Raw genomic sequence first — 25,901 nt, forward strand, 5'->3', positions numbered from 1 at the left:
GGAGCAGGAGGAGCAGGAGGAGCAAGAGGAGCAGGAGGAGCAGGAGGAGCAGGAGGAGCAGGAGGAGCAGGAGGAGCAGGAGGAGGAGGCTGTCCAAGTCAGACTGTTTCAGGTAGGACTTTTTTATTAACCTGACTTTCCACTATTTTGTTCTTTTTGGGTGATGATGGCACATTAGACCCATTTCTGGAGGTCAGTAAGGTCATGGCGTGTTCTCTAAGGTCATGGCACATTCTCTTCTGACTTGTACTGATGATAGCTAAAGATCTACACAGGCCAGTACATGTGATAAACATGCTAATGTTATAAACACACAGACCAGTGTATGAGGCAATGTCAAGTTTCCCAGTGCAGGCAGGCACGATTCCCTCCCTTGCAATCAGAGACCGCTGGATTGGTCGCCCTGTGAGGAAGAGTTGGTCATTGCAGGGCTGTCTGAAATCTGAACATTCTGAAATGTCAAGTTCACCCTCCCACCAGCCACAGTATCTGTGATGAGCTGAGTGGCATTGCTGTCTGCTGGTGGGTGTACGGCACGGTGAGCATGTGCCTGTTGCCTAGGACACCTTGTTCTTTAGCGTTTATCAGACCCAGGATAGGAAGCAAAGAGCTCACTATAAAGTGCCTGGTGGGTCCTTACCAGGAGGGAGATGCCATGTGCTCAGGGACATAGGGGCAGCTAACTATCTACATGGAACACCCCTCTCTTTGGCCAGCACAAGTAGATCTTCAGATAGGTGATGGGATACCACTGAGAAGTGATTCCCACAAACTGTTTCAGAGAGCTGCTCACTTTGATGTCATTAACCCCAGTCTGAGCAGAGGCAGTTGGAGCACCCCACCCCATGCTGGCAGCAGGGAGCAGGGAATGAGCCTGCAGTCTCTTGAAAGTGCAGGCTTGCAGGTGTTGACTCTGGGGGCATGTTATGGATGCAGAAGGTAGGGTCAGGTCTGGGAGCAGCGACTGTGGGTATGTTAAGGAAGGCTGTGGATGTGAGCTGGATCAGGCTCTGGAAGAGACTGTGGGTATATTAAGACAGGCTGTGGGTGTAGTAAGACAGGCTGGTATGGGGCTTGGATACAAGCTCTAAGAGCAGCTGTGGGGTCAGGCTCTGGGGCCAGGCTGGGCTGCCAAAGGCTTTGCAGCGCTCTTTGATGCAGCTCACTCCTGTGCTTGGTGGAACTATCAGAGCTTCCTGTGTATGTGCTTTCTAGAACCAGGTGAGTAGAGACTAGACAGACTTCTTGCAGAACTCGACTCTACTGGAATCCTTTCCACACACGCTTCTTGCTTTCTGAAGAGCCTGCTGGACTGTTATAAGAGTAACACACGTCTTCACATTGTTGCATGTCAATAGGAGGGAAGAGAGATGACTGAAGGAGCAGGAGAGAAAATCATCTCCTCTTGTTGCCTCATGCAGCCTGCTTGAGTTTGCTGGCCAGATGGAACATGTCCAGTTCTAGGACACCAGGAAGCCTGGAGGCAGTCCAAGGCTCTGAACCATGCATGGTTCTTGCCAAGCCTGGATCAGCTCGTGTCTGGATTCTTGTTATATGCACAGGATTCAGGATTCCAGAAGCTTACCTGTGTTTACAAAAGGGAGAAGTTTTAAGGCTCCAGGCAGCTCACACCTCTTGTGTCCCAGCAGAAGTCAGAAGGCTTCTTGGAGTTACACTCAACATTCCCCTCACACCCTACAGTGTCCATCCACTTCAACTGCTCTTAAGCCCAGCCCTGGTGCCACCTCTTCCAGGATTTCTGGGTCCCAATAGTTCAAGTTAATAGTTTATTTAGTTAGTACACAGGAGGGCACACATGGCTAGCACAAGATGATCAACACAGAAGAGGCTGCAAGGGACATGACTTCCAGCAGGGGACAAGCTGGGTCTGGCTGGCAGCTCCATCCTCATGCTAGCAGTCCTCCAGAGTCAAAACCTGACCCCACCGCAGCAGGTGGGCATCTGGAGTGTCTGTGAACAAGTGTGTCTCTAAAGCGAATGTCAAGTGGCCTTGCCTGCCACAGCCTCCGGCTCTGGGGTGGTGGTTAATTTGCCAAGTGGAGCCTCGGGCAGGGAAGGTCCACTTGGGAAGCCCTGTGGTTGTTCTACAAGGTGTGTGGACAGCTGGTTACACGGAGCCTCTCTGCAAGGGACCCTGGAGAAGTCCCTGTAACTGAAGTGGCAGGAAGTAGCTCTACAGCATGGCACCATCTCCCAGGACAGTCAAGTGACAGAAGGTTGCTGATTGGCCAGGCTCCTAGACGAGTGCTTCCCCAGAGCCAGGCTCCTAGACAAGTGCTTCCCGGAGCCAGGCTCGGCTGCTTAGCAGAGTCCAAGCAAATCTGAGGTGGGGCGAGAACCACAGGGGAATGTTAGTGACAGCCAACAGCAGCTCCACTGGCTTCCTGCTGGGTTATATTCTCCTTACACCCCACAGGCTAGAGCAGGTACTGGCCCATGGACTGAAGGTGTTAGCATGCTGTCCACCTTCTGGGTGAGAGTGAAGCTCAGAAGGGCCAAGGCACTTGCCCCAAGTCTCGATCCAGCTGAGGCTATGTGACTCAGCCACGATGTTCAAATCCCCCAGGTCTGTCCTGTGAATGTGACATTTCATATTTCCCTTCAAAAATTAACTGAAGAAGCCAGGTATGACAGCCTGTGCTTATAATCTCAGCACTTTGAGAGTTGTAACAGGAGGATTGCTGTGAGTTCAAGGCCACAGCGAGACTCTGTTTTGAAAAACTCATCGAGGGCTTGGGTGAAGCTCAGTCCATAAAATGCTTGCCTGACATGTGTGAGAACAAAAGTTTGACATCCACACTCCTGCAAGCCAGTTGAAACTGGTTAAATACCTGGCAATCCATGCACCAGGAATGCAGAGACAGGAGGTCCTGGGGCTCCCTGGCCAGCCAGCCTGACTACTTGGTAAACTCTGGAAGAGCGAGAGATCCTGCCCCAAAATAAGGTGGCATTGCATGGGTGATGAGACTTGAGGTTGACTCCCACTCCTACACTCAGACACAGACACACAAATACACATACACAGAGACACATAGCAGAGCACACACACACACACACACACACACACACGTCAATGAAAACCCAGAAAGGATGGCACCTGACTCCTGTACTTTGGACTCAGCCCGATTCCCACCCTCCCTTGCTGTACCGTTGGTCATGTGACAGAAGCCACATTTCCAGCTCACCACCCCTGTGAATTGTCCTTTCCTTACTTGTTGGGAAGACTGTGCTTTGTGCTGTCCTTGGGAGAGCCAAGCTGAAGCTCACACAGCTTTGTCTACTCCCCAGATATCTGGATTCATTCTCCCTGGTGTTGATCCATATCCCCTTCCCCTTTTCCTACACAGTGGGTGCTGTCCACCCACCTGGGAAATCTCAGGGTGTCCTGTAGTAATGGGGAGTGGGGAGTAGGTAGTGGGGACAGAATCAGCTGTTGAAAGCCAGAGAAGGTCTAAAGGAGGAGGGGTTATGCAGATGTGAGTGCCTCCTGCCCCTTGGAATCCATTGCAGGCTTGCACTTTGCCCTATGCCCGCTTGGTTAGAAAGCAGGTTTGTGCATGTGCACATGACTATATTATAGCTTCCAAGTTGCTCAAAGATGCTGAAGATAGAGTTGTTTAAGAATGATTTTGGGGGTGTGTGTGTGCATACACAGCAGCATGAGCCATGTTGTGTATATGGGGGTCAGAGGTCAATGTCAGATGACTTCCTCCACAGCTCTCCACTGTATTTTTGGGGCAGGGGTTCTCACTAGGCTGGAGCCCACAAATTCCATTAGACCAACTGACAATGAGGCCCACAGTCTGCCTGACTTGTTTCCCAGTGCTGGGATTACAGGTGCACCTGCCACACCCAGCCACACTCAGCTTGTCCATCCTAACACCACATCCTCCCGCTTGTGCAGAGAGCACGCGCCCCACTGACCCATCCCCCACCCACCAAAGAGACTTCTTCCCAGACATCACCTGCCTTTCTGTGCCAGGCTGCCCAGTGCTTAGCCCGTAGGTTCCCCCACCATGGACTCTTGGATGCCTTTGCTGGAAAGGGGGCAGAAGTTTCCTTCAGAAAGGTTAGAAGCTTATTTGCATGTTTTTTCTGTGTAATTAGCATATTGATTGCTCATTTCCAGTTCCAACGCTACATCATTCCCAACCTCCTGCATTGTCTCTTCTTCTGGAGGTAATCTTAAACTGCAGCACCAACAGCCACATTTGCGGTCCTCATGCAGGGTGGGGTGCTTCTTCAGGGTGTGGTGAACCTAGGCTTCTATCTTGCTTTAGGACTCCTTAAAGCAATGCACACCTACAGTCCAACTATCATCCCCACATCTATGCAGCAGACCCCACTTACAGAGCACAGAAGACCTCAGACACCTGGGGTTCCTTCATGGGCACTCTGTCTCCAGTAGCTCAGCCTTAGGTACATGTCTGATCACAGATGGCAAAGCCCATGCAACTGCCGCCATGTTGGGATCCCTCTGTGGAGGTAGCACCCTTGGGTGGTTCCACCTCAGTTACGTTGTTCACAGCCCTCAGCCAGGATCATGCAATCTCTCCTTCCAATCCCATCTTTGAGTCTTTTATGCCCCTGTGTGGGCAGCAGCTTACATTACCTTTTCTAGGGAAATGCTCACAGACATCTATTTGCCCCAGGTTGACACCATGACAGACCAAAGGACCATTTCACCAAAACCCAACTTAGTAAGCCAGTGAGTCGGGGGTGGGGGGGTGGGGGGTGGCGGTTTACTTACACATCGTGGATAAGGAGTTAGGTAGAGGAATGTGGAGATTCCGAACAGTTGTCTCACTGCAAAGGTCTGCCCTACTGTTGATGATGAAGTCTCCTCTCTTGCTTTAGAAGATGCTGCTGTTAGGTTTAACAAAGCTCGAGTTTCTATGACGTTTCTGGAATGGAGAAGCTGGGATGATAGTTGCACACACCCAGAATTCAGGGAGGCTCTTTGATTCTTACTTATTCTCGTGGGAAGAATGAGTTAGGTACTGACCAAGGTCAGCTTACCTGAAGTAAGTGGGAGCATGCTGTGGGAGCCCTCTGCAGGAGCACAATGTGGGAGCACGCTACAGGAGCACAATGTGGGAGCATGCTATGGGAGCATGCTAAGAGCACACTATGGGAGCACCCTGCGGGAGCACACTGTGATCCCCTCCCACTGCTCCCATTTCCTTCCTGTCATTTGTCAGGACCTTAGTCCACTTGTGCCTGTGCCGGCCATCACCGCCTTGAATGCCCATCTCCTGTTCCAGCCAATGCTCAGAGACCATGGGGTCACTCATTCCTCATGTGTGTATGTGTGTGTGTGGGGGGGTGAATGGGTGTGTGTGTGTGTGACCATGTCCTCTTTTGAGGAGCCTGCTAACATCCCATGTGCTATATAAGAAATATGTATTGATTTCCATCTCCTGGGTTCATGAAATTCTTCACACATTGGACTTAGATCAGTGACCCTTAACTTCCTAAAGCTTGTGACTCTTTAATACAGTTCTTCATGTTGTAGTGACACCCAAGCATAAAATTATTTTTGTTGCTACTTCATAACTATGATGTTGCTACTCTAATCAATCATAATGTAAATATCTGTATTTTCTGATGGTCTCAATTGATCCCTGTGAGTTCAATTCAAAAAGGGGTGGAGGACCTCAGGCTGAGAACATCTTGCTTAAATGATGCTGTTTGGCCTTTAAAGAGCCAGCCTGGCAGATGCTTTGTCATCTCTGTGCTCCACCTAAGCTGAGAGGCTAACATAGAGCAGCATCTTCCCATATGAGAAAAGAGAGTGTGGACACAGCATCTTCGACCTATGTTGCTTGTCTTAGGGTTTCTATCGCTGTGATTAAAAACTGACCAAAAGCAAGTGGGGATGTGGATTATCTCAGTTTACAATACAGTTTGAAGGGATGTTAGGGCAGGAAGTCAGGGGAGGAAGCCAGGGCTGGAAGTCGGGGCAGGAAGTTAGAGGAGGAAGTCAAAGCAGGAAGTTAGAGGAGGAAGAAGTCAGGGCAGGAAGTTAGAGGAGGAAGTCAGAGGAGAAAGTCAAGACAGACACTTGGATGGGAAACACTGAAGGAGAAGCCATTGAGGATCACTGTCTAGGGGCTTGCTCTTATGGCTTGCTCAGCCTGCTTTCTTATACAACCCAGGACCACCTGCCCAGGGATAGCACTGCCCATAATGATATGACCCCTCCCACATCAATCATCAGTTAAGAAAATGACTCACAGACTTGCCTATAGGCCAAGTTAAGATGGCCTCCTCCCAAATATGTGTAAGTGTGTCAAGTTGACAAAAACCAACCAATATATCCCCCCTCTGGTGTCCATGGAGGTGACAGGAACCATGGTGCTGCTGCCGATGCTGGAGTCACCTAATCTCCATGCTGTGTGCAACAAAATTCCCCAAATGAAGAAACTTGGGTCATTTCCAGTGCAGTTTCAAATGTCAAGACTTTGGGAAAGAGTCAAGTGGGTCATTCAGTTCTTACTTGGCCTCTCTCCCGCTGGTCCCAGAAGAAGTTCTGAGGGCGGAGGGGGCATCATCTGGAAGCTCAGACAGCCCAGGTGTCCATAGTAACTCATCCCCAGAGCAGTAGCAAGCCCTGGACATCAGCTCAGTTAGCAGGGGTAGGGCTGTGGCTCGTGCAGGCAGGGACAGAGGCTTAAGGTTACAAAACCACTCACAGGTTTCAAAACAACACAGAGGTGCAAGGTCTTCAGAGCCCTTGTCCAGGGAGCCGCACCTCGGGACTCCATCTGATCCTGTGCTTACGAGTGGCTTTGATGTTTTCTGTGTCCGAGGTAGCGAGTGACAGGAACTGATGACATGGCAGATACTGTCACATTATTCTCTGTATCACAACCACCCAGGTCCCAGCTTGCATTTTCCATGCTGTAATGCTAAAACTCTCTCAGATTAAAGATGGTGTCCTCCCTCACCCACCAGCTGGGAACGTGGGGTCACTCTGCCTCACGCTATAGATCACCCCCAACACAGAAGGTCTGCTGGGCTTCAGTACACAGCCTTCTCATCCCATCCCTCCCCTTGGGGATTCTGGGATGGTGGCTGAAAACACCTGAGCTTCTGTTTCCTGCTATTGGATTGTCCCTGCCCTGGGAGGATGAGGAACAAGTGACATTCTGAGACTTCCACCGTTGAGTTAAAAGCCAGTGTCCACCTACTCCCGCATGGCCCACAACCCCCATTCTGTAGTGTTCCCACCTGAACAGGTTGTCCTGCAGGTGACAGTTACTTATCCAAGGCTGGGCACAATCTTCATGTTTATCTTTGGGGTCTGATGGTGGAGCCGTCATGGGGACCACAGAAGATGGCTCTCTGTCATACAAACATGTGAAACTGGGACTCAGAGGTGGAGACTCTGGCCCTGTCATAGTCGGTGAGCTGGACACAGCAGATCACAGTGTCTGAGTTACTGTTCTATTGTTAAGTTAACACTGCGAACAAGGACACTTATAAAAGAAAGCACTTATTTTGGGGCTCACAGTTCCAGGGGGTTCAAGTTGGCGGCCATCACGAATAAGTTCATAGCAGCAGGTAGGCATGCCAAGGGAACAGTAGCCTAGAGAGCACATTTGATCCACCGGCACGAGGCAGAGAAAGAGAGAAACTCACTGAAAATGGTGTGGGCATTTGAAACCTCGAAGCCTGCTCGATATTCTTGCTGAATCCAGATTCAGTAGGCAGCACCCATGCAGTGGCTCACACTCATTTGAAACTCCAGTTCCAGGGGATCCAGCATCCTTATCTGGCCTTTTTTTTCTTTGAGACAGGGTTTCTCTGTGTAGCCCTGGCTGTCCTGGAATTCACTCTGTAGACCAGGCTGGCCTCGAACTCAGAAATCTACCTGCCTCTGCCTCCCAAATGCTGGAATTAAAGGCATGCGCCACCACCGCCTGGCTCTTATTTGGCCTTTCTGAGGCAATCAGTACAGTTATATACATGCAAGCAATACTCATACATTTACAATAAAAACAAATAAATTTTTTTAAAAAGGAAGAACATTTCAAAGTACCATCATTAACCATGGGAAGCTCTGCCTTCTTTTTTCTTCTCTGAACTCAGCCCCCCCATCCTCAGTCCCCCTGTCCTCAGCCCCCCTGTCCTCAGGTCCCCTGTCCTCAGACCCCCGTCCTCAGACCCCCTGTCCTCAGGTCTGGCTCTGCAGGTAGCACACAGGATGCCAAGAACTCAGCCATGCCTCTGAATACTATCTTCTCCCTCACCTTGCTCAGGAAGGCAGGGGTGTAACTCAGGCTTGTCTGCCACCAACGACTGCTAGGAGTCCCCCCATTTCCCTTACAGTGCTGACCTCCTTCTCCAGAGTGTCCACTGGGCCAGCCCTGGTGTGGCCAGAGAGCAACTGTGCAAGCGTGCTTATCAGAACAGAGCCAGAGCTTTGTGGGTTCGCAGTGACCCTCGGCTCTATGTCCAAGGCCTTTGAAGAAGCTCTGCAGACTGCCAGGGAGAATGAAAGCTGATTCCCAGCACCTCTTCTTCCTTCATTGAGATTAGGATAGAATGCTCCATGACTTCTCCCAGTTGCAGAGAGCAAGCACTTCCTGTAGAGAGAGACAAAGCTCTGCCCTGAGCAAGAGGAGAAGGGAGCGGTCAGCTCCCCTCCCCCTCCTCCCTTCCTCTCCTTCCTCCTTACTCTCCTTCTCCTTCCCCTTTTCTCATTCCTTCCTTGATTTCTATTTCTTTCCCCTCTCCTCTCCCTCTTCCCTCCCTCCCCTTTTCCTTCCTTCCTTTCTCCCTCTCCTCTTCACTCCTCCCTCCTGCCTCTCCTCTGCTGTCTCTTCTATCATCCCTCTGTCCTCTCATTCCTTCCTGCCCTCATTCTTTTCTTCCTCCCTCCTCCTTTCCCTTCTCCCTTCCTGGAGTTCATTTATGCTCAGGTCCTTCCGTGGCATCTCATTCTGACTCTAGCATGGACGCCATGATAACACAGAGGAGAGGATACTGAAGAGCAAGTGATGAGAACTTGACATCCAGATCAGAAGCCCCCTGGGAACCTGTTTCTGAGGTGTTTAGCCCTGATATGCAGGCATGCCCACACAGACTCCTACCCCTTTTGCAATGTAGATGGCACTGGGTTCCCTCTCTTCTTATGATCAAATATACTTCATTTGGAAGTCACATAGCCAGAAGGGTGATTCTTTCAGGTGGAGATGTAAGCAACAGACCAAGAGATAAATCAGGTTCCAGGATTGCTGCAGGATTGGTCGCCACTGCAGGTACAGCCCGTCTAGCCGACATGCTTTTCTGATTGGCTGCCAGAGGACCCTCCTTCACTAGCATGGAAATGATCCCGTTACTTGATGCTCCCTCTTCACTTGAAGCCCCTGGGAGAAAGACTGGAGGGAGAATCTTTAGGCTGCAGTAATGGAGTTTCTCTGGAGAGAAGAGAAGCTTGGATGGGAGCTTTCCTCTGCAGAACTTAGTTGAGTTTTGAATATGAGTCAGGTTAAAAGGGAACAAAACAAACCTTCCATCCCATGCTCCCTCTGTTGCCTCAGGTGACATTACTTGAATCACATACTTTGTCTCTGTGCTGGGTCTCAAGTGGCTTACGATGTATATTTGCACAACTGAGCCAGATCCCCACTATACTTCCCAGTCCCTTCACAGGGGGAGGGGGTCTCACAAGCAGGTACATGCGGGGTTCCGCAAATAGACCCTTAACATTTCCTTCTGGTCATTTACAGAAGACCCAGTGTTCCACACTAACTCAGAGATGCGTGCCAGGGTGAAAACCTCAGTGTCCAAGATTCCAACTGTGCCTCTGTGAGAGGGAAGGCACATGCCTACTTTTGACACACACACACATGTCGACATGAGGCGTGGCGGTGGCTCTGAAGCCTGGACTTAGATATGAACCCCAAGTGTGCCACCAGCTTTGTGAGTGACCTCAGGTAAGGCTCCCGACCTCTGTACTGGCTTCCTGATTTGCAGAATGGGATGGGTATCAGAGTCTTGCAAAGGGGCACACGGCTACCAGCCTTGGCTGCGGATACCGGCCCCTCCAGACCTGCCTGACCAACTCCCCTCATCTTTTCTGCGTCTCTTGACGCTCACTGGATCATTTTCCTCTTTTCATCTTAACTCAGCTTTCTGGAGCGAAGGCACCCAGGACCCAGGATCTCACATGTGAAGAGGGCCGCCCTTCCACAAATCCTCTCCTACTTTTGTGCTGACGACAATGGCTTTTATATGTATTTTCATTGTCTTTTTCTCAAGGATAAATTTTGTGGCCTGCCACGGAATCTGCCTCCCAAAATGTAGCTCAGAGGTTTTCTCTGAGACAAAACCATTGTGTGAATAAAGATAGATACTATATTCTAATCTGGGAATATTACATTCAGAAACTTCTTTTCAGTCAACACTGGAGGTTTCCATCATTCAGAGGATATGGATGTTTGGAGGGAATTTACACTCGACCATGGTTCTCAGCCTTTGCCAGCCCTGGGTGAGGTTATTTCTTTTGTTCAATATGATGATGGTTACAGATGTAATACATGGCCCGGCTGTTAGCCTGCAGACCCACGGGTCCATTCCTATGTTCCTAGTCCCTTGTGTGGAGTGCTGGAACCAACAGCCTCCCTCTGGAAAAAGGCCCCCTGGTACACAGAGTGAGTGCAATGGGTTCATGTGAGGATGGGCACACATCTGCCCAGATGCTGGCTGCTCAGACCAGCAGAGATGAATGCAGGCTGGAGATGGAGTCTCTCCATTTCATCTTCCCCTCACTTCAAAAACCCTATGAGAGAAATATAGAGTCCAGCCATTGGGGGGATAAAGAATGCCAGCTTGGGGTCACATGGGCTTTGAAGACAGGTGGTATTAGGACCCACTGGAGATGTTTTCCTAGGTAAATACAGTCTCCATGGCAGCCCCAGTACTTGGGAAGCTGAGTCCTGAGGCTCCACCTACCTTGTGACATTATTCTTGCACAGAGCCATACTGTGCCTTTGAGGAGGTAGGCTGGCCCTTCTGTCACGGTCCTGCCATACTGAACAGCAGGCATTTCCACCTCTGGAAACTCTCCTGCCCTGGCTTACTAGATCTAGCTTTGCTTTGGTGGCATCACACAATATCCTCAGGGGATCTCAACAGTCCTGGGGAGAAAGTTCCAGAAGGGACCCTCTGCTCACACACTCCTGAGAGCATCACAAATCAGCCCATGGCCAAACAGGAAAACAGCCCGGAGAGCCCAGAGCAGCCAGCCATGTGTGAAGGAGAGGAGGGAAAAGAATGATGGAGTATATGAGTCTTGAAGGTGAAGACCAACAAGAGTGAGGCTGGGGGTTTAGAATTAGGTGGGATGGGAAGGGGGGGTAATGAAAACTCCACAATGGCTGGTGGAGGCAGAGCCCATTACCTCGTATGCTAAGTAGTTTCAAAAGCAAAGTAAAAAAAAAATACCAAAGTAGACTTTCAGTCCTGCTTGCTGTGTGACAGTCAGTCCCCAGAGTCCTGTGTTGTCTTAATTATTTCCCCTAATCTCAAAACTAGCACTCCTTTCGGGAGATGGGGCAAGCATTCTCAGAGATTCTACCAAGACCAGGGTGCTCTGATTGTCTCTGCTGGTGTTGGGAACACACAGGTCTCTGTATCTCTCTCGGTGCAGAGATAATGCAGTAAGCCTCTGTGACCAGGACCCAGGAACACATGAGAACCACTCATGTTCTGAAACCCACGTTGCACCTTCAGTGTACCAGCAGCCGAGAGGAAATCAAATACTGATATTCACCCCCTGGGCTCAAGTTAGAACAACTTTATTGAAGAAAGCAGGTAATTCCATGTTTCTAAACATGGAAATCAGATGTCAGAGGGGACGAAACAGGGCTGCAGATGTTCCTTTAGCTCAGCCCTTCATCTATCTGCCTTCAACTAGGCCCCCATGTCTTTGGGAAGCCAGCCACTGGGTACCTAAAACAGGCAAGGTTTGGGGGTGTGAAGCAAAAAACAAATCAGAAATGGCTCCCTCAAGGGATTCTGGAGACAACCAGCACCATGTGTTTGAATGGTGAGAGAGCAGTCTCGGTTTCTCTGGACCACATAGGGGTGACAACATGTCATTAATATAGGGGCCATAGGAAGTAGGACCAGCCAGCCTGCCTGGATGCATGAAGCTGGCTCTGAAGCTTGCCGCCCTGCTGGATGGGAGGAAGATGAGCCAAGCAAACCCCTTCTGGTGTATGCCATGCTAAGGTCGGCATGTGATCTACAGCCAGCAGAGGCTCATGGAGGCAGAGAAGTCTGTGCATGTTCACACCAGCTCTGTCAAGCTGGGGAGGGGAGAGGCAGCTGTTGGCATCAAACAGCTATTGGCTGAATCTTCTTGAGAATATCTCATGCTAAGAGAATAGGCTGGGCATCCTCTCACCTCAGAAATACGATGCCCCTATCTAAATCTACCTCTCTGTATCCTCTTCCATCAGAGATCCAGAGAACCAGGCTTAGAAGGTAACTGCCCTGTGCTTTTTTGGGGGTTCAGGACGCATTCACAAGGGCAGCAAGTCAAAACAACATCCTGAGTGACTTTGGGCTTTATTCCATTTCAAGGTTTATGCCCAGCCCTGTATATGATCTTGACCTCTCTGTAGCACTAAAGGGGAAATTCAGCCAAGGTCTCTGGGTAGAGTGGCCATGCTTTTTGGAGAAAAGAAAGTAGGTTGGTTTGTCTTGGAACATCCTGAAGGAGAGAGCAGAGACACTCAACGTCGTGAGCCTGCAGTTAGAGCAGGGTTTTCCCTTGCTTCATATATTTCTCGAGGCAGCGGATGCTCTTTAAAGGTCGGCTGTTAACTTGGTTCACTTCCTCATCAGGAGCTAATCAGGCACTGTGTGTGTTCGAAGGTCACAACTGTGTGGCATTGATGAAACCCACATCTGCTCTGGATAAAGCTAACCCTGCATCTGGTCCTGCATCTGACATGCACTGGGTTTGGGGGAGGTGATGTCACTGTGGGAAAGCCCAGCCACCGTGCATGAGGACCAGAATCCATCTGGGAGACAGTGACCATAGAAGAAATGGCCATCTATATCCTGAGATTTGTAGAAGCAGTGAGGCTCAGCAGCCAGCAGTGGGGTAAAAACAGGACATAACCTATCTGCTGTGCATTTACCAGCACAGACTGAAGTCTGGGATATCCAGAGTCATGGTGAGCCCGTGTATGCCAGCCTACCATTCCTGCCCCTGCCATGTCTGGGGATGTGGAATGACTCCTGGCTGTCTCTGTCTGCACTGTTCCATGCCCCCAAAGAGCAGCCTTTAAATGCTCACAAGCCTCTCTGTGTGGAGGAGTGGCCAGGAAGGTCAAAGCTCTGTTCATGGGGAAAGCTGACCCTGAGGATATTTATTTGTCATCAGTGTCAGAAGGAAAAGCCAGAGGTTCCCAAGGCCCTGCTCTTCTGACAGTTGTCACATCTAGGTCCCACCTCCAGGCAGGGCCGTGCTGTTTCTCATCTGGGAAAACAGACCCTGCACATTCACAGCAGCTGCCAGGCTTTGAGAGACTTGACATTAATGACTGGCACCCAGTAGGTGTCAGACACAGTGCTAGACACTGGGAGAGTATGAGGGCAGAAAGCCAGCCAGTTGCCTCTCTTTTGGCTTGGCGCCTGGAAAGAAAAGTGTTAAGGTGACCAGATTTTTCAACCCAGAGCAGCAGGTGCCAAGTGAAGGGTTGCCAGGAAGTGTGAGGCTGCAGAAGGGTTGTCTGTCTCCATGCCGAGGAGAAAGCTGTGGCTCCTGGAACTGGCAAGATCATCACCACCCATCTGTTTTATTACTGAATGTATTCACTGCGTACTGTATGGGACAGGAAGCTAAGAGGAGCTCCATCCTTGCAGATTCAGCTACTTTGTATCTAGTATTCCCTAAATAATACCCCTGCTCCCTGATACATAGGATACATGGTATCAAAGGCTAGCATAGCTCCACACAGACATGGGAGATACTTACAGAAGGACCCCTTTCTGGCCCCCCAAAACAGTGACCTTTTGTCTTTGAGAAGTGCAAGGCACTCAGGGACTGGTCTGTGGTCATAACCAACCTGCCAGTGTTACACTAAACTCTAAGCATGGCTTTCCTGCCTGTGACAGGCACAAGGATCTCACTTTCCTGTCTCATGAAGGCACGGCAGAAGGGGTTCAGTGTAATGACAGAAGTCACTCAGTAAAAGTTCACTATGCATTCATCATTATCATCAGGGTGACAGTACCACTGGTGGGCATCTTCACACTAGCCCTGTGCTGAGGAGGGTGATCATGACCATAGCAAAGCTCCAGAGTGCTTGAGAGAGGGACTCCTGGGCTCCCTCAGAGCTTCAAACCTCTGAAAGAGGCTCTAGAGGGTCAGCGCAGCTCATGGTAGGAGCAGAGCAGAGAGGGACTTAGTGAGTCTTATTGTTGGGTCAGGGTACTCCTAGAAGGCTGGATTCCCAGGGCTGAAGCTGTAGGAGACTCAGCTAAAAGTTTTGAGGTGATGCCAAACAGTAGTCAGGAGAGGCTGACTCAGGGATGGAAGCAGGCTTGGGAGAGGCAAATCTAAAGAGTGGACCTGGAACAGAAGTGCGGACAGCCAGTGACTCCTGGCCACTAAGTTGTATCTCCATGGCCACCTGCCCATGTCAACATGGCCACCATTCAGCACAACAGCCCCCTCTGCCCATGGAGCATAGTCACAACATAATATGGGGGACTCTAGAGATGGCATAGTTTCTTAGTCTTTGGCCCTGTGCTCCTACAGCATCATGGGAAATCTGACAGGTGCCCCTTCTTCCCCTGGAGCTGGATGCAGAGCTCAGGCTTGCTGGGTCTGGAGCTGTCCACTCCCCTTGCAAGTCACAGGCCGTAATGAGCGGTTAACATATTGACTGCCCCAAGAAGGCCCCAAGTCATCTTTCGCAAAGGCCAGCCTGAAGCTAGGGAATAATGACTGCTTCTCCAAGATAATTAGTTACTTTCCTTCAATTAAAATAGGAAAATGCACAGAGCAGAACATTTGTCTCTGTTAACATCCGGGGAGATGTGGTAATTACTCCCTGAAGGTGGGGGCTGGTGTGGGGCATCTGCTGATGAGGCTGGTACCAGAAGGTTGTGTCTTTAGATATGAAGATCGCTCAGGCTCATCCTCACCCTGATGAACTGACCTGGAGTGGGAGGGCAGGGGACCTGGGAGGCATCGGCAGGCAGGGAGCCGTGCACGCTCCCTAGACACTCATCAGCCTGCATTCTGTGCAGCCTTGCCTGTGCGGGGATCCCCGATGTCTGTTTCTCCCTCGCACCGGCTCTGCCTTTGGAGCAAGCCTAACAAACAGCTCATTATTCAAACAGATGTTTGTGTCTGTTTCCGATTGCTATTCCAGGGGGAATGTGGCTTCTCGTTTACAAAATGAAAACTGCACTCCAGCTTGTGCATGACATCAGGTCTTCCCAGCCTAACATTCGTGACTGCAGAGGCCAGTGGCTTCAGGGATGGACAGAGTTTAGAAGGAATTCCGTCCTCAGCTATGAGTTCAGTGTCTCCATGAGGGAGCACTGCTCTTGGTATCAGACAAGAGCAGAGTCTTGGATAGATTCCTGCTGGAGACATCTCACCAGGGAGTGGACAACACAACCCTCTACTGCATCCATGGACTGATACCTTCTGGGTATGTGACTATTGCCACCCTTCAGTGTAAAGATGATACAAGCATATCTGGAGTGTCCTGTCCACAGTGGCTCCTTCCCTCTACACTTCTCTACAAGGTTCTATCTTCCTTCCTTCCTTTCTTTCTTTCTTTCTTTCTTCCTTCCTTCCTTCCTTCCTTTCTTCCTTCCTTCCTTCCTTCTTTTCTTCCTCCATCCCTTCCTTCCTTCCTTCCTTCCTTCCTTCCTTCCTTCTTTCCTTCCATAATTTTGGCTATATTTGGAATGTTCTAGTTAACTGTATCCATTGGTAGATTCCTCCAAATCAGTTAAGCACAGAGGAGGCACTGGAAGTTCATGTTCCCAGGTGTACCCTAGCCTAGCCACCTGGACTCCTGAAGTAGACTCTCGCTTCCAGGCTCTGGTTGCCCAGGCTACCCCATTGTCATGCACTTCTGTCTGTGCCCTGTGCGCAGGTTCACAGGAGAGGCGGGCATTTCCTCCAGAGCTTATTTGGTGTTGGCAACTCCATTAGCAGAGCGAGTGGAGGTGCTGTGCAAGGCTGGTGTCATCTTGTCCTAGGAAAATCTTTTCAGGGTCCCAGAGCTCATGTGTTCTCACAGCTCATCGTGGTCCTGGGTTATCCCTATAAATGGCTGAGTCTCATGGCTGCCGGAACACTTACCCTGGCTTTGTCTGCAGATGTTAAGTGCACCTGACACTTTGCAGAGACCAGCAGGGCCAAGTGGAGAAAAGGCTACACAAGTTTCCTGGGTGCGCACGTGGCAGGCTTCCATCAGTCCCTGTTCCTTAGCCAGGCCTATTGTTCAGCTCTCCCAGGAAATTTCTGTTACCTGACACCTGCACCATCACATCAGCAGATGGGAAGGTGGTGGCTGTGGTCTGGGGTGGTCCAGTGCAGAAGTGACTTCATGAAGTGACAAGGGTACCTGTTAGTCTAACTGCCTTGAAAAGAACTTCCTGTGGAGGATTCAACTTTTAGGATGAAGGCAGGGGATGGAGTTCTTTGAGATTCTTGAAGAAAGAAAAGTTTCCACATTGTTTCTCCTCAGCTGGGAGGGAATTCCTCCGTGGTTACAGAAGGAGATTGGGTGAAAGGGAGGCCCGAGGTTCCCAAAGCAGATACTGATCTTAGCCGACCCTGGGCATCCTGCAGGGAAGAGGTCCTAACACTGGGCTGTGTAACGTTGGAGGGTTAAGAAGAAATCTGTGCAACACCAACTTCATAGCACTCCTGCCTGCAACTGACTCTGGCTCTCACATCTTCTCCTGACTGCAGACAACATCTGCATGGTGTTCCGCGCAGACCTCAATCCAAGAGAAACGCCTTGCCACATCCAGAAAGGTGGCAGCCTCATCGTGGGCAATGACAGAAAGTCTGTACAGCTTCAAGCTTGGGCAGAAATGCTGAAAATGAATGACAGCATTCTCGGGCATACCGCTTTCTGCCGAAAACGCCCAAGAAGCATTTTAACGCTAAGCTCCAAGCAGCCCTCCTGCAGGTGATACATAACTCCATTTCCAGCCGTAATCTGGGTAACAAAATGAATACTCCATCATTGTACTATGAATAGTAAATTAACCCAGATAAAAGTGTTCAACATCCAATCAAAACCATTAAGCAACTGGGAGACTCAGATTGGTGCGAATACTGCGGAGGCAATTATAATTAATGAATACATTAACTTCAAGAGGGTGGATGGTTCCAGCAGCTTCAGGGTCTCTCCAAATAAATTAGAGTGGGTGGTAACAAAGCAGGAACCATTTGGTTAAAAGGACAGATTTATAGATTGCCGCAGGCCTATTTGCAAGGGGAAATGGTTGCACAGGAGAAAGATTTGGGCAGAGTAGATATCAGACAATCATCGATAAGAAAGATAGCTAGGCTAGGCTGGCTCACATTTGATCCCAGCAATGGGGAGGCAGAGGCAGGTAGGTCTTTGAGTTGGAAGCCAGCCTGGCCTACATAGTAAACAGGATGGCCTTCCAGGACAGTCAGGGCTAAAAAGAGAAACCCTGTCTCAAAAAAACAAAACAAGAAATCTTCAGGCTTCAGCATCTTTGCCACTCAGCCTGCATCAACAATCAACAGAAGCGGGCCTGCCTGCACCCTACTGAGGCCTTGCATGTGGTCATCTTATTTTTTGTTTGTTTTCCTTTACACTATCCTGATTGCTATGCTTTCAAGATAAAATTAAATAGAAAATTCACAAAAGAATCTTAAAACTATCATTCCAGAGGGAGTTGTTATTAGTGCTTGGGGTAACAAGTCTCCCCCACCCCCCACTCATGTACGTTATCCAATTGGAGGTAGTTGGAGAGTATTTTGTATATTAAAATAATTACTATTTTTATAAAAATTATACATTCTGCTATATACATTCAAGCCTTACCAAACAAACAAACAACAACAAAAACCCCAAACCTAGAGAAACATATTAAGAATGTTAATATGACTGTGGAGATGGCTGGAGGTGGTGGAGGTATCCTGGCTGTGTAAGCATGAGAATACAAGTTCAGATTCCCACAACCCATGCAAAAAGTCAGACATGAATGTGCACTTGTATTCCCAGTCCTGGGGAGCTAGAGATGAGAGAAGTCCCGGGACTCACTGGCCAGCCTAGGTCAGTCAACTTCAGACCTGGTCTCAAAGAAATCAAGTGAAGAGAGACTGGAGCAGACCTCTCTGGCCCCTGTAGCACCTTTGGGCTTTGAGACTGCAGGCAGCTTACTGAGCTCTATTCACTTTCTCAAGCCATGGACAGTTGTGTTCCCAGCTCCTCATGTGAGTTTGCTGGCCAGGGAGGCTCAACTTGAACACAGCTCAAGGAACTGTGGCAGAGAAACATGCCTAGCTTCCCTGCTCCGGAGCCGTGCCTTGGGCACAAAGGAGAGAAACTATACTGGCTGACTTTGTGTCAACTTGACACAAGCTGGAGTTATCACAGAGAGAGGAGCTTCCCTTGAGGAAATGCCTCCATGAGATCCAGCCATAAGGCATTTTCTCAATTAGTGATCAAGGGCGGAGGGCTCATTGTGGGTGGTGCCATTCGCGGGCTGGTAGTCTTGGGTTCTTTAAGAAGGCAAGCTGAGCAAGCCAGGAGAAGCAAGCCAGTAAGCAGCACCTTCCATGGCCTCTGCATCCATCAGCATCAGCTCCTGCTTCCTGCCCTGTGTAAGTTCCTATCCTGACTTCCTTTGGTAATGAACAGCAATGTGGAAAGTGTAAGCTGAATAAACCTTTTCCTCCCCAACTTGCGTCTTGGTCATGTTGTCTTGTGCAGGAACAGAAACCCTGACTAACACCAAAACAAACAGGAAAAGGAGATGAATCGAATGGAGAGCCCTGAGAGCAGCCTGTGCTTCAGGTGCACCCAGGCAGTCACAAAGCAAACCGACAGCGGTGCACAGCTGTGCTCCTGTAAAGGGGACATTCAAAGTCTTCGGCCTTGGCTCAGTGTGAAGCTTCCTGCCAGCACTCCTGACTACTGGAGTGGACCCACACAGTGAAAGAGAACTGACCCCTGCAAGGTGTCCTGGTCCCTCCACGCCTGTTCCAAGACGTGCCCCAAGATGATTGCCGTAAGGGACGCTGAGACCTGGACTGCGGAGCCAGAGCCCTCAGTTCTGAGGTGGTGTCTCCCTGTTTGTATAGACTGACAGAGAACTGAAGACTGGAAGCACTGTGAGACAGACTTGTCTCCTGTGCCCTGCACACCATCCGATAAAGTGAGGGCTCTGTTAGCTAGCTCCGAATCCTAATCAGAGTGGAGAATTCCAAGCATGCCCATGCAGCATTTGGGCTATGCTTATACGAAGAGTACAGTTTATTTGAACTTGGAGTTTCAGCAGGTATCAGGCTCTCTCTGGTTCAATCAATCTCTAAGGCAGTCAAGTTAGCCCTGGTTGCTCTCAGGGACCACAGAACCCCTTCTGTATGTTCCTGGTGGCCTCCTGCTGTGTTATTTCTATTTTCCTTTGTAATTGATATTGATCTTCCCTTTCCCCAACCTACTTCCTCCTACTTTCCCTCTCTTCCCCTCTCCTTCTCTCTCCTCCTCCCCTCCTACTTCCCATCATCTTCTTCCTCCTCCTCCCTATCCTCCTCTTCTTCCTCCTCCCCATCCTCCTTCTTATACTCCTCATCCTCCTCCTCCTCTCTCCTTCTCCTCACCCTACTCCTCCTTCTCCCCTCCTCCTCCCCATCCTCCTTCTTTTCCCCCTCCTCCTCCCTGCCCTCTTTCTCCTCTCCTCTTCCTTCTCCCCCTCCTCCCCATTTTTCTCCTCCTCCGCTCCAACATCCCCTCCTCCTTCCCTCCTTCTCTTCTTTCTCCCCCCCCTTTTCATTCTCCTCCTCCCCCTCCTCCCTCTCCTTCTCCTCTTCTCCTTGTTTCTTGTGCTATGTTTTGAATCTGAAATGCTTCCTTCAGGCTTGCTCAGTTCTCAGCCTTGGAAGTTTTAATGGTGGCTGCATGGCTTTTAAGGGGTGGGGGTCTGGCTGGCCGAAGCTGGGGAGCAAGGAAGAGACCTTGATGGTTACACAGTCCTCCGGTACTGACCCAGCTCAGAGCTGACCCAGCTCAGTCAGGTTCCTGCTTGTTGTGATGTGACATGAAGGAACAAGCCCACACTCCCACTGCCATGAGCAGAGCCACCATGAGAAACTGAAGTCTTTCTGAAATCATGAGTCAAAAACTCCCTTCAATTATTCAGTCCACAGTCGCTGGTAAAACAACCCAGGGAGGGTGAACAGAACAGAGTGAAAAAAAAAAAAAACCCACCAGGGAGGGTTAACAGAACAGGGTGAAAAAAAAAAAACCACCAAAATACGTACTTTCTTACTCTCCTTGATTAGCGTGTCTCCAATCTGCCTTGTCTTTGAACATTATATAGTCTAAAATATATTTTTCTTGGCTGTCTGAATACTCCCTTGTGCATTTATGAAAACTGTCTTATTTAAATCCCAATTATATTTAACACTCATAAATCCTGTGTCTACATACTTGAGCTGAAAACAGAAAGGCAGAAGGCATAATTTACCCCCCTCTCCCCGTTCCTCGGGCCTGGGCCAGGGAAGAGACTGCCCTTGGGGGTTAGACATGACCACTACCCTGGTCCCTGAAATGGCATCGTCACATTTACCTCCAACTTGTTAATGAAAGATTTATCTGTCTCCTCCAGACCACCTGAAAGACACTTCCTGTTACTGAGGCCTCTGGGTAATTCCTCATTTATCTCAAGGCAAGGCTGATTAGCCAGGTTGCCTGTGATTAAGTGTCTTCAGGCGCTTCCCCCACCTCCATGGGTATGGAGGAGTCTCCTGTAATTAAGCCGCATTGTGAAGAAACAACCTGATACATTGGCTTATTTGGGCTCTGACAAGATGATAAAAAGTCCCCAGATTTCCTTAACAATTTACCTCAGAGAATGGTGACATCATATTTGAAATTCTTTGGAACTTAAAGTTAGACAGGAAAGAAGCAGGCTAAGATACAGGCAGTGAGAGAAGTGTTTCGGGCACTTCACTGTTGCACAAGCCATTTGTGAAGGAGTTTTTCAGCAACCCCACTGTCCACAAGGCAGAGAGAGAGGCCAGCACTCAGACACCTCTCAAGACACCCACGCTTCCTGAGCAGGCCGCCAGCACTGCTCTTTCTTCTGGTGATGTGTGCACCAGGGTGGCGACTTTCAAGTTCCTGTTGTCTTTAGGCTTCATGGAAGGATCCACACTCTGCCTGCTCACCTCATGTTTAGCTGCCTGTTCCTGTTCGCTTGGGCCATTACGTTGATTGGCATCTTCTCTAAATTTGACAATCTAGTTCTAGGAAAACACTGAGGACTGTTTAGCATCTCAGATAAACTTCAGCTAACTGTTGGCTGTGCAGGGAGAGGGACCAGCTGGCCTGCAAGGCACTGTGGCATGGCATCTGCTCACTACATTACAGGTGCCAGTTAGTGGTCTCCTCAGTCTATGAGTGGTTTAAAAAGAGATTTAAAAGAGAGAGAAAGGAAAAAGGAAGATAGAAAAGGAGAAATGGGAGGGAAGAAATTATGGAGGGAAACAGGAAAAAAGGAAAAGAAGAAAGAAAGGAAGAAAAGATAGGGAGGGGAGGGGTGGGATAGGAAAGCAGATATCTTATCGACCTTTCTGTTGTGATAAGACACCATGGGTAAAGGCAACTTATAACAGAAAGTTTTAGTGTTTAGTGTTCACAGTTCCCCAGGATTAGCGGGGCACAGGGCAGCAGGTGGGCAGCCATGGGACAGCTAAGCACTCACAACTGATCCACAAGCAAGAAGCAGAGAGAGAAAGAAGAGCTAACAGTGACCTTAAAACTCACCCAACCTCCTCCAAGGCCACACCCCCTAACCCTTTCCAAATAGTTCCACCTAATGGGGGAAGACTGGGCCGACCAAGTATTCAAATATATGAGCTTCTGGGGGGAATTCTCATCCAAACCACCACAGGCAGAGGACTAGGATTCAGGGAAGGAAACATGGAAGTGGGAGAGAGAAAAAATAAGCAGGAAGAACAAAATGTCTTAAGAGTCGAATGCAAGAAACTCCGGGGGTCATTTTGGAGCCTGGGGCAGGTGGAAGCTCAGAATGGCATTGCAATTTCAAAGATTGACTATAAAAGAGAAATACTTTCTGGCTCCAAAATACTAATGTAAACTAATTATGAAAGATACCCGGGATATCTCTCAATCTCTGAAACCATCATGATAGGAGACAGATACATCTTAGTTATTTTACAGGGAAAGACCCACTATGAAGGGCCTAGCGTGCGGCCAGCCTGGGCTTTCTTGCCCAGGCTTTCCCAGCACGGATGCCAAGTGGAGTCCAATGCCAGGATATTTTCTGCTGGGGGAGCTCAGCTTCGTTTTCAGCATGACTGCTTTCTAAGCTTGTCTGGACTTGTTGGACAGCACAAATGTGGGCGGAGCCAAGGATGGAGGCTCAGGCTGAATGTAAACAGCACAAATGTGGGGTGGAGTCACAAATATGGGCGGAGCCAGGGATGCAGGCTCAGGCTGAATGTGATTTGCAAATTGTGGGTGGAGTCAAAAATGTGGGCGGACCGAGGGATGGATGCTCGGGATGAATGCACAGCCTGAATATGAACATTATCTCTACAGTCACATGCTGGAACTTGAGCTGCGGCTGCTGATGGTGTTTGTTTTCTGAGTGACTTTCCTGGTGTGTTTTCTATTATTTTTTGCCAACATCTTGTTCTGACCACTCGCTCAGTGTGCTATCTCTGTCCGTGGGATTGCAGGGCTCTATGGGAAGATGGAAGATTGTTCCCCCCCTTGGTCTTCTCTTCCATGAGGCTGGAGGCTCTCTCCTCTTCTGACTCCCATCTCAAGTCCAGTGAAGCATGTTCCCTGTGATAGCACACACCAGTACGCATCATTAAAATGCACAGGGGCTCGAAAGCACGTGAATAAGAAAATGTATTTTACATAAATCAATATTCATGTCTCATTCTGCTTATAAAGGATTGCCTTCAGTCTCACACAGCTCTCTCCCTCTTCTCAGGCAGCCTTTCAGCCGTCCTCCGAATACTACGCATATGTTTGGACTCTCTGATAGTGTAATTAGCAGATTTCAGATTCAGATCCTACTGTGGCTCGGTGGCTGCTGGAAAAATGGTCAAATCTTCAAAAAGTTGAAAGAAGGGCGGAACCCCTCGCTTTGTCAGACGCTGTGTTTTTATTGTCAAAGACACTCGACTGTCTTCTGCCCTTACCTCCTAGCAGTGCCTGCCATTTGTGGAAGCCAACACTCAAATTTTCCTCCAGTATTTCTGAGATTGATTCTCCTGTCTTCTTTTAAAAATGAGCAGCTATTGAACATCATCCCACAGAACAGGGGGAAATTGATCCTGTCTCTTGAATCTGACCGGCTGGACTTCGATTGTATGGTAGGGATGCCTAAGGGACAGCTCTGAACCTTTGCCTCTCACACAGGAAAATAGCCTACAACTTGTTCTCGGCAGTGCTCCTGGTAACGGCTTTCTCAGGGTGCTATTCTGCCTCTCTTTGCTTGACCCCTTCTTGTTTTAGATCTCTGCCTCTGAATCAAATTACTGTGAAGTCCTTGAAGCCACAGAAAATCAAAAATGGAGGGAGATGCATCCATGCCCCTAAGGTATTGCTCAGCCAGTGATTTAGGCATGAGCTTCCTAATGCCCATTTTATGAGTGGCTTAAACCACCTTCAAATATAGGTCAGAAAATTATTGGGGCTTTATTTATTCTCTCTCCTTTGGGGGCAGAGAACAGTGGTCCCCCTTCTGATTAATGATGAGAGAGGAATATGCTGAAGGCAGAGCCAGCCAGTCCTCAGTAAATATCCATCACTTGACTAAGGGGAGAGACAGCAGTGCAAATGTGGACACTGAAGACAAAAACCCAAAGATGAGGACTTAGAGACAGTTGTGTATAGAGAAAGTCACATGGCATCTGGGAGTTGGCTCCGTTGGTAGAGCATACATGTCAGTCACATGGCAACTGGGAGTTGGCTCCGTTGGTAGAGGATGCATGTCAGTCGCATGGCAACTGGGAGTTGGCTCCGTTGGTAGAGGATGCATGTCAGTCGCATGGCATCTGGGAGTTGGCTCCGTTGGTAGAGGATGCATGTCAGTCACATGGCATCTGGGAGTTGGCTCCGTTGGTAGAGCATGCATGTCAGTTACATTTTGCACAGTTCCCGGTACCCAGCATAACAATTCAGTAATGGCTGCATATTTGTTTGTGATCCCAGGGCTAGGGAGCTGGGGACAGGCAGATCCCTGGAGTTCACTAGCTGGAGCCTACTCTAACCATTAGGCTACATGACCTCAAAGACCCTGTCTCAACGAACAGTGGATGGCAGCTCCTGAAGAAAGATGATGTCTGAGACTGACCTCTGGGTCTCTCTCTCTCTCTCTCTCTCTCTCTCTCTCTCTCTCTCTCTCTCTCTCTCTCTCTCTCACACACACACACACACACACACACACACTGTTGTTGCAGGATGGTACAAGCCTCGAGCTCTCATTGGTGACTCTTTACGGGTTCCTTTGTGGATTTCCTATTTCCTCTCCAACCATCATTTTCTATGTCATGCACAAATCTCTCTTAACCTTCTTCCTCCTTATCCATCCGTCCTATGAATATTTGTTGTGCACCCACTCTGCCCCTAAACTTGGAACACACAACAGAGACAAAATGAGCCGTGGCCACATAGAACTGAAAAATTGATAAACTGAGGCTCAGAGCTAAACCTGACTTCCTATCTTTTGCCACGCAATCTGCCAGCTAAGATCAGTGCTTAAGTTAATAACTGAAAGAGCCATTAAAAGAATTTTATTTGATGAGATGGGAAAATTACATCGAACCAAAATTGTAACATCCATAAACAATGGATCAGGGCCATTTGGAGCCACACTCAATGGCTGCACATGAGTCAGGGCCATTCGGAGCCACACTCAATGGCTGCACATGGCAGCTTCTGTCTCAGAGGACGGCTGTAGTATTATGACAGATTTTATGGTCCAATCTTTTGAAAAACCTACTCACCCAGCTGAGTGGATGGGGAAACAGCCCTATCACTGTCCCCAGTGCCCTGTGACCAACCTTCCCTCTATCCTCTGTCACTGTCCCCAATGCCCTATGACCAGCTTCTCTCTGTCCCTGTCACTGTCTCCAGTGCCCTGTGACCAGCTTCTCTCTGTCCCATGTCACTGTCCCCAGTGCCCTGTGACCAGCCTCTCTCTGTCCCATGTCACTGTCCCCAGTGCCTTGTGACCAGCCTCTCTCTGTCCCATGTCACTGTCCCCAGTGCCCTGTGACCAGCATCTCTCTGTTCCCTATCACTGTCCTCAGTGCCCTGTGACCAACCTTCCCTCTATCCTCTGTCACTGTCCCCAATGCCCTATGACCAGCTTCTCTCTGTCGCTGTCACTGTCCCCAGTGTCCTGTGACCAGCCTCTGTTCCCTGTCACTGTCCCCAGTGCGCTGTGACCAGCCTTCTTTCTGTCCCCTGTCACTGTCCCCAGTGCCCTGTGACCAGCTTCTCTCTGTCCCCTGTCACTGTCCCCAGTGCCCTGTGACCAGCATCTCTCGGTCCCCTGTCACTGTCTCCAGTGCCTGTGACCAGCCTCTCTCTGTCCCTGTCACTGTCCCCAGTGCCCTGTGACCAGCCTCTCTC

General features: G+C 49.4%; 1 long non-coding RNA gene across 1 annotated transcript in view; it reads right to left on the reverse strand.

Annotated features, from left to right (window-relative positions):
• Positions 1–106: 106 nt before the first annotated feature.
• The window catches only part of LOC116091513, a 52,172-nt gene continuing 26,377 nt past the window's right edge, over positions 107–25,901 (reverse strand). The window contains exons 3-4 of the long non-coding RNA XR_004119056.1: positions 4,772–4,925; positions 107–1,585 (exon numbers count right to left, since the gene is read on the reverse strand). This is a non-coding gene — a long non-coding RNA (uncharacterized LOC116091513). The remainder of the gene's footprint in view (positions 1,586–4,771; positions 4,926–25,901) is intronic.

Source organism: Mastomys coucha, unplaced genomic scaffold, assembly GCF_008632895.1.
Source record: "Mastomys coucha isolate ucsf_1 unplaced genomic scaffold, UCSF_Mcou_1 pScaffold15, whole genome shotgun sequence".
NCBI lineage: Eukaryota > Metazoa > Chordata > Mammalia > Rodentia > Muridae > Mastomys > Mastomys coucha.